We start from the raw sequence: 6085 nt of genomic DNA, 5'->3' as shown, positions 1-6085 counted from the left end.
TTTCTTTTATAAGGTTGTAAAGTTTTGTTCAATAAAAAACATTAATACATTTGAAGAGATTTGTGATTTAAATATGAAAAGTTAATATAAATGTTATAATAAATGTTTTAGTGTTTTTATGTTATTAAAAGTTGTAGTGTTTATATTTCATATTTTTTATTATTCGTTATATATATCTTTTTTAATACAAATGTTATAATAGATGCTTTTGTATTTTTATGTTACTAAAAGTTGTAGTTTATGTTTTTGTTCATATATTTTGTTACCCGTTATATATAGATTATCATACGTTTGAAATATAATTTACACAATTTTAAACGGTTTATAAAGTTATCAAATAATTGTATATATCACAATGACTTAAAAATTAAAACTATAATCATCATACTATATTATAAAGGAACCATTTTTTCTTTCACCACATTCATTTGAAACTCCTAACTTTTAATATTTCCATACAATATACTTAATTTATTAACTTAAATATGCTTTTAGTTGTAAACATTAGACAAAACTGCACAAATGGTCCCTATGGTTAGCTCAAAATCGCCACTTTGGTCCAAAAAAGTTTGGAGTAGCACCACAGGTCCAAACTTTTCATTTTGTTGCGAATTTGGTCTAATTTCCTTTGAACTTTTATAATGATGATTTTGCCCTTATTTTTTATTTTTCAGTTTTATTTATTTATTTAAATATTTTTATATGCTAAAAAGAAAAACAAATTACCCTTCTCTTCTCTCTCTCTCTCTCTCTCTCTCTCTCTCTCTCTCTCTCTCTCCCCCCCCCCAACCGTATCATCTTCTTCCTTTGTGTACCTAGAACTCAAAAATAAAAAAATAAAAAAAAAAATCACACATACTTTCCTTGTACACCTGAAACAAAAAAACTCACATATATTTCCCTTTGTGCCATCTACTTCTTTGTTTTCTCTTATATTTTTTGAAGCTTTCTCTTACTAAAAGTATGATTTTTGAATTTTTGGTGAAAATAAATGAAACTCATATTTCTTGAAGTGAAGTCTGATATAAAGAAGTGAAATTTGATCTTAAGAAGGTACCCTAGCCGTCGTGAAGCTCGATGTCGCCGGAACCACATCAAACCCTAGGGTCATCGTCGGGAATCACCACCATTCTCCAATTAAGCAAAATGAATTTTAGAAGTGAAAGGAAAAAAAAACCCACCTTCCTTTACCTCCGATTTCCACCATGTTTTACTCAAACAAAACCATCCTCGACATCAATTCCAAAATCTACAACACCCTTAAGCTCAGTCTTTTGTCGAATCTGTACTTCCTCATAGACTTCTCATTAGGGTTTTCAGGTCACCAGTAGTAAAACATGATGAATTTGGAGGTTGAATACAAAGTTTGAAAAGTACATTCATCCACTGAAGAACAACCAAGCTCTTTCTCGAATAGATCTGATGACGACCGGAAAAGATAAATGGTGGCAACAACGTTCCAGATCGACAAAAACATTCTAGATCATTTTCTGAAAACCGAAGACAACGATGACGATCTAGATCTGAAGCGGGGAAGCGTTTACAAATCACCAGAAAATTGAGAGTTCGTTTGTCTTCTACGGAAATCGATGTTTTTTGGTGGTGACGTCCATCTTTTCCGGTGGTGGTAGCGGCTCATCTTTTCCGGTGGTGGTGACGACGTTCAATTTTTTCGACAGTTGTGTTCAGATTTCTGGTGGTTATGTTACGTGTGAGAGAGAGAGAGAGGGAGAGGGAGAGAGAGAGAGAGAAAGAAAGAGATAAGAGATGAGAGAGAGAGAGAAAGAGAGAGAGAGAGAAAAAGAAAAAGAGTGTGGGAAAGGGTGTGAGGGTGTTGTCTGGTTTCCATTTGTTTTTTTTCTTAAATTAAATAAGTGTTAAAGTAAAATAAAAATTGAAAATATAAAATACAGAGGGTAAAATCGTCATTACAAAAAAATTCAAAGGAAAATGGATCAAACTCGGAATAAAATAAAAAGTTTGGACATGTGGTGCTAGTCCAAACTTTTTTGGACAAAAGTGGCAATTTTGAGATAACCACATGGACCATTTGTACAGGTTTGTGTAAACATTATCATATATGGAAGAATCTATGACTTATTAATATGATATACTTAATTTGTTAACTTCAATATATAGTTAAATAAATAACATATATTAATACATCAAATAAACTTAAAAATTTAGTGTACAGTTTAAAACCGAAAGTAAAATATCAAATAATGTTTAAAAAAATTTAGTATATATTTTTTAACATAGTTAAATGGAAAACATTAAATATAATAATAATAAAAGAACCTAAATTGATTAATCAAATTAACTAAAAGGTGTTTGAAAACTATATTATAACAATATATTTTTAACTTGCGGCGCGCAACGCGCGTGAATTCGTCTAGTATATATATATATATATATATATATATATATATATATATATATATATATATATATATATATATATATATATATATATTTTCATGTATGACTGTAAAAATATATAAAATTCGAACTTTTTACATACAATTTCCACAATCCAAAATATATTTTTATGTATAATTAAACTAAATTCTATATTAAATTTCGAACCGTGTAAACTTAATTAGATACTTAAACGGTTAGAGCCTAATTTTGAAATTTCTTTTTGAACTTATTTTAAGACTCTTATTTGGAGGCCCAAAGTTACAGATTCTAAGTGGGCTGCTGTTGGCCTGCCACAGGTTGTTGGCCGATGTAATAGATGGGTCTTAATGCTAATAGATGGGTCTTACTTATTTCATATAAATCAAATACACTTTAATAGTTCAGTTTATAATTCATTTTAGCAATAAGTATGAGTGTATGACTATTAACAACTTGATAATATGTGTGAGATTAAAATGCAAACTTACTTAAATCAGTCAATCCCTTATATACTACAGCCAATCACGTTTGTTTACAAAACATTTGGAGGGTGACCTTGGATCTGGACACCTCCAAATCAAATAGTTTAATTGGCATAAGTTAAAAAGGCATAGAAGAAAACAAAATTATTTATTAAAATGAAGAAGCAAGATATAAACACAAAATCTATATATAAAGACAAAATTGAAAAAATGGTCACTCTGGCTTGTCAATTTTTTTTAGGTAAGATAAAAAAAAGTTTATTAGCAAAAAATATACTTATTTGGTGGTTTTGTTTTGATTTTGGTTCCTACCTCGTTAAATTTAATAATATGAGTTTTAACTTTTGGCAAATGATGGATTTACCCATGGAACAATTTCTGTAGTTTTATCTTGTTACCAAACTGCAAGGTCCAATTATGCAAGTTTTCTTTTTTATTTTATTGAATTATTGTATATAAATTCTTTTAATTACTTTTTTAGAACTTTTTTCTTATTGTATTATTTTTTATTGGACTATTATATATTAATAAATATTATTTTTAATATATTATATTTAAATACTAATAATTATTATCTTTTTTTTATTATTTTTTAATTAATTTCTTTAAATTTCTTCTTTATTGCATTAATTATTTTTTATTGGATTATTATATATTAATAAATATTATTTTTAACATATAATATTTATCTATTAGTAAGTGTTACTTTATTGGATCATTAATTTCATTTAATTAATTTTTTAATTTTTTTTATTACATTATTTCTTTTTATTGGATTATTATATATTAATAAATATTATTTTTAATATATTATATTTATATATTAATATATACTACTTTTTTATTATTAATTTTTTAATTATTTTTTTTGAATTTCTTCTTTATTGCATTGAATATTTTTTATTGGATTATCATATATTAACAAATATTATTTTTAACATATAATATTTATCTATTAGTAAGTGTTACTTTATTGGATTATTAATTTCATTTAATTAGTTTTTTTTTGAAATTTATTGCGTTAATTCTTTTTATTGGATTATTAATTTAAATTCATTATTTATATTTATAATAAATAATGTTTTTTTAACTGTTTTATTTTCCTTTGATTTCTTTCTTTATTGTTTTAAATAAAAATATCAAAAAATCTCACCCATCGCACATTTTCTAATTTATTTTAAATATTTGGAAGATAACATTTTTTTGGACAACAACACCACCATTATTCAGTCACAAAAAATCCACCTACCCCACCTTTCCAATATTTGGAAGATAACATATTTTGGAACGGTGGAGTGAATGAGATTTTTTGATATTTTTATTTAAAACAATAAAGAAATAAATTAAAATAAAATAAAAAATTAAAAAAAAATATTATTTATTATAAATAAAAATAATAAATTTAAATTAATAATCCAATATAAAGAATTAACACAATAACTTTTTCAAAAAAAAATTAATTAAATTAAATTAATAATCTAATAAAGTAACACTTACTAATAGATAAATATTATATGTTAAAAATAATATTTATTAGTATATAATAATCCAATAATCAAGAACTAATGCAATAAACAAGAAATTAAAAAAATAATTAAGAAAATTAATAATAAAAAATAATATTTATAGATATATAAATATAATATATTAAAAATAATATTTAATAATATATAATAATCCAATAAAAATAATAAAATAAAAAAGTTAAAAAAAAAACTAATTAAAAGAGTTAGTATACAATCATTAAATTAAATGAAAAAGAAAAATTGCATAATTGATCCTTGTAGTTTGGTAAAAAGATAAAAATATAGAAATGATCCGTAGGGTAAATCTGTCATTTGCCAAAAGTTAATAGCCAAGCCGAAGTTAACGAGGTAGGGACCAAAACGACAACAAAACCACCAAATAGGGACATGTTTACTAATAAACTTTTTTTGGACCTTACCCAAAGAAATTAACAAACTACAGAGACCATTTTTGCAACTTTGTCATATATAAACATTGAAATCTTGTTAAAGTGAAAAAAAAACTAGAGTAATAGGGATTGAGTGAAACACCTTTTAACCAACTCATATATAAGTTCATTTGAGATTATGTTAATTTTTTGAGATCGTGAGACGCAATCTGAAATAATTTTACAATACAAATAAAAGGAAAAATTCGAAATTCTTTCTTTAATTATTATTTTCGCCATTTTCTTTACCTGAAAAAATAAAAATAAAAATCACCGTTTTTCTTGAAAAATACGTGAAATATTCTAATAGAATATTATACTGTAAATATTTCAACGTGATTTTTAGAATGTTAGAATATTATAATACTCTAGTAGATTTTGTCAAATATGTAAACTATTATAATATTCTATTAGAATATTTCACAGATATTTCAAAAAACGGTAAGTTTTTTTTAATTCTTTTTTAATTTGTTTGGATAAAAAAGTAGCGAAAATAATATTTTAATTTTTTTTTCAAAAATTTAAATTAATAATTCATTTTAAAAATGTTTTTTTATCTACAAAATGAGTGGTTAGGATTGCATCTCTCCACCTCACAAAATGTAGTGGTTTCACATGAACATAACTTTTTTTTCTCTCTCTCTCTCTCTCTCTCTATATATATATATATATATATATATATATATATATATATATATATATATCCGGTAAAAAAAAATTTTTGGTAGGAAGGTAAGAAGTTTTTTTTCTACATATCTTTTAGGCGAACAAAATAAATGAATCACTAGATGATTCATTTGTGATATGATTCACAAGAAAAAATTCTTAAAAACATCTCGATGATTCATTTATAAGGAGTAAACTAACAAACTGTGCATTTCTTTCCCTCGCTTTCCTTACTTCGATCCACACCCACCCAGTCTCTTCGCTCTTGGAGATCCATAGCAGGTTCTCTCCCTCTTTTTCTAGCCTCTTCAATCAATCCCAACCTCTCCAATCAATTCCAACTATTCTCTCCCCCCTCTCTCAAACTGTAGATCTAGGATCTAAGTCTGCTATGATGGGTTTTAGTATACTACAAAATCATATGGTGCACATACAATCCTAAATGCTTTGGATCTATGTTTTCTCTAATTATACATGCAATATTGTTTCCAAAGAATTAAGCCTACAACTATCATACAAAATGATATAAACAACATAAAATTGAGTTATGGAGTTACCTCTTGGTCGTGGCTTGTAGAACTTG

Source organism: Lactuca saligna, chromosome 2, assembly GCF_052625555.1.
Source record: "Lactuca saligna cultivar CGN05327 chromosome 2, ASM5262555v1, whole genome shotgun sequence".
NCBI classification, from domain to species: Eukaryota; Viridiplantae; Streptophyta; class Magnoliopsida; order Asterales; family Asteraceae; genus Lactuca; species Lactuca saligna.
This window is presented reverse-complemented; position numbering follows the sequence as displayed.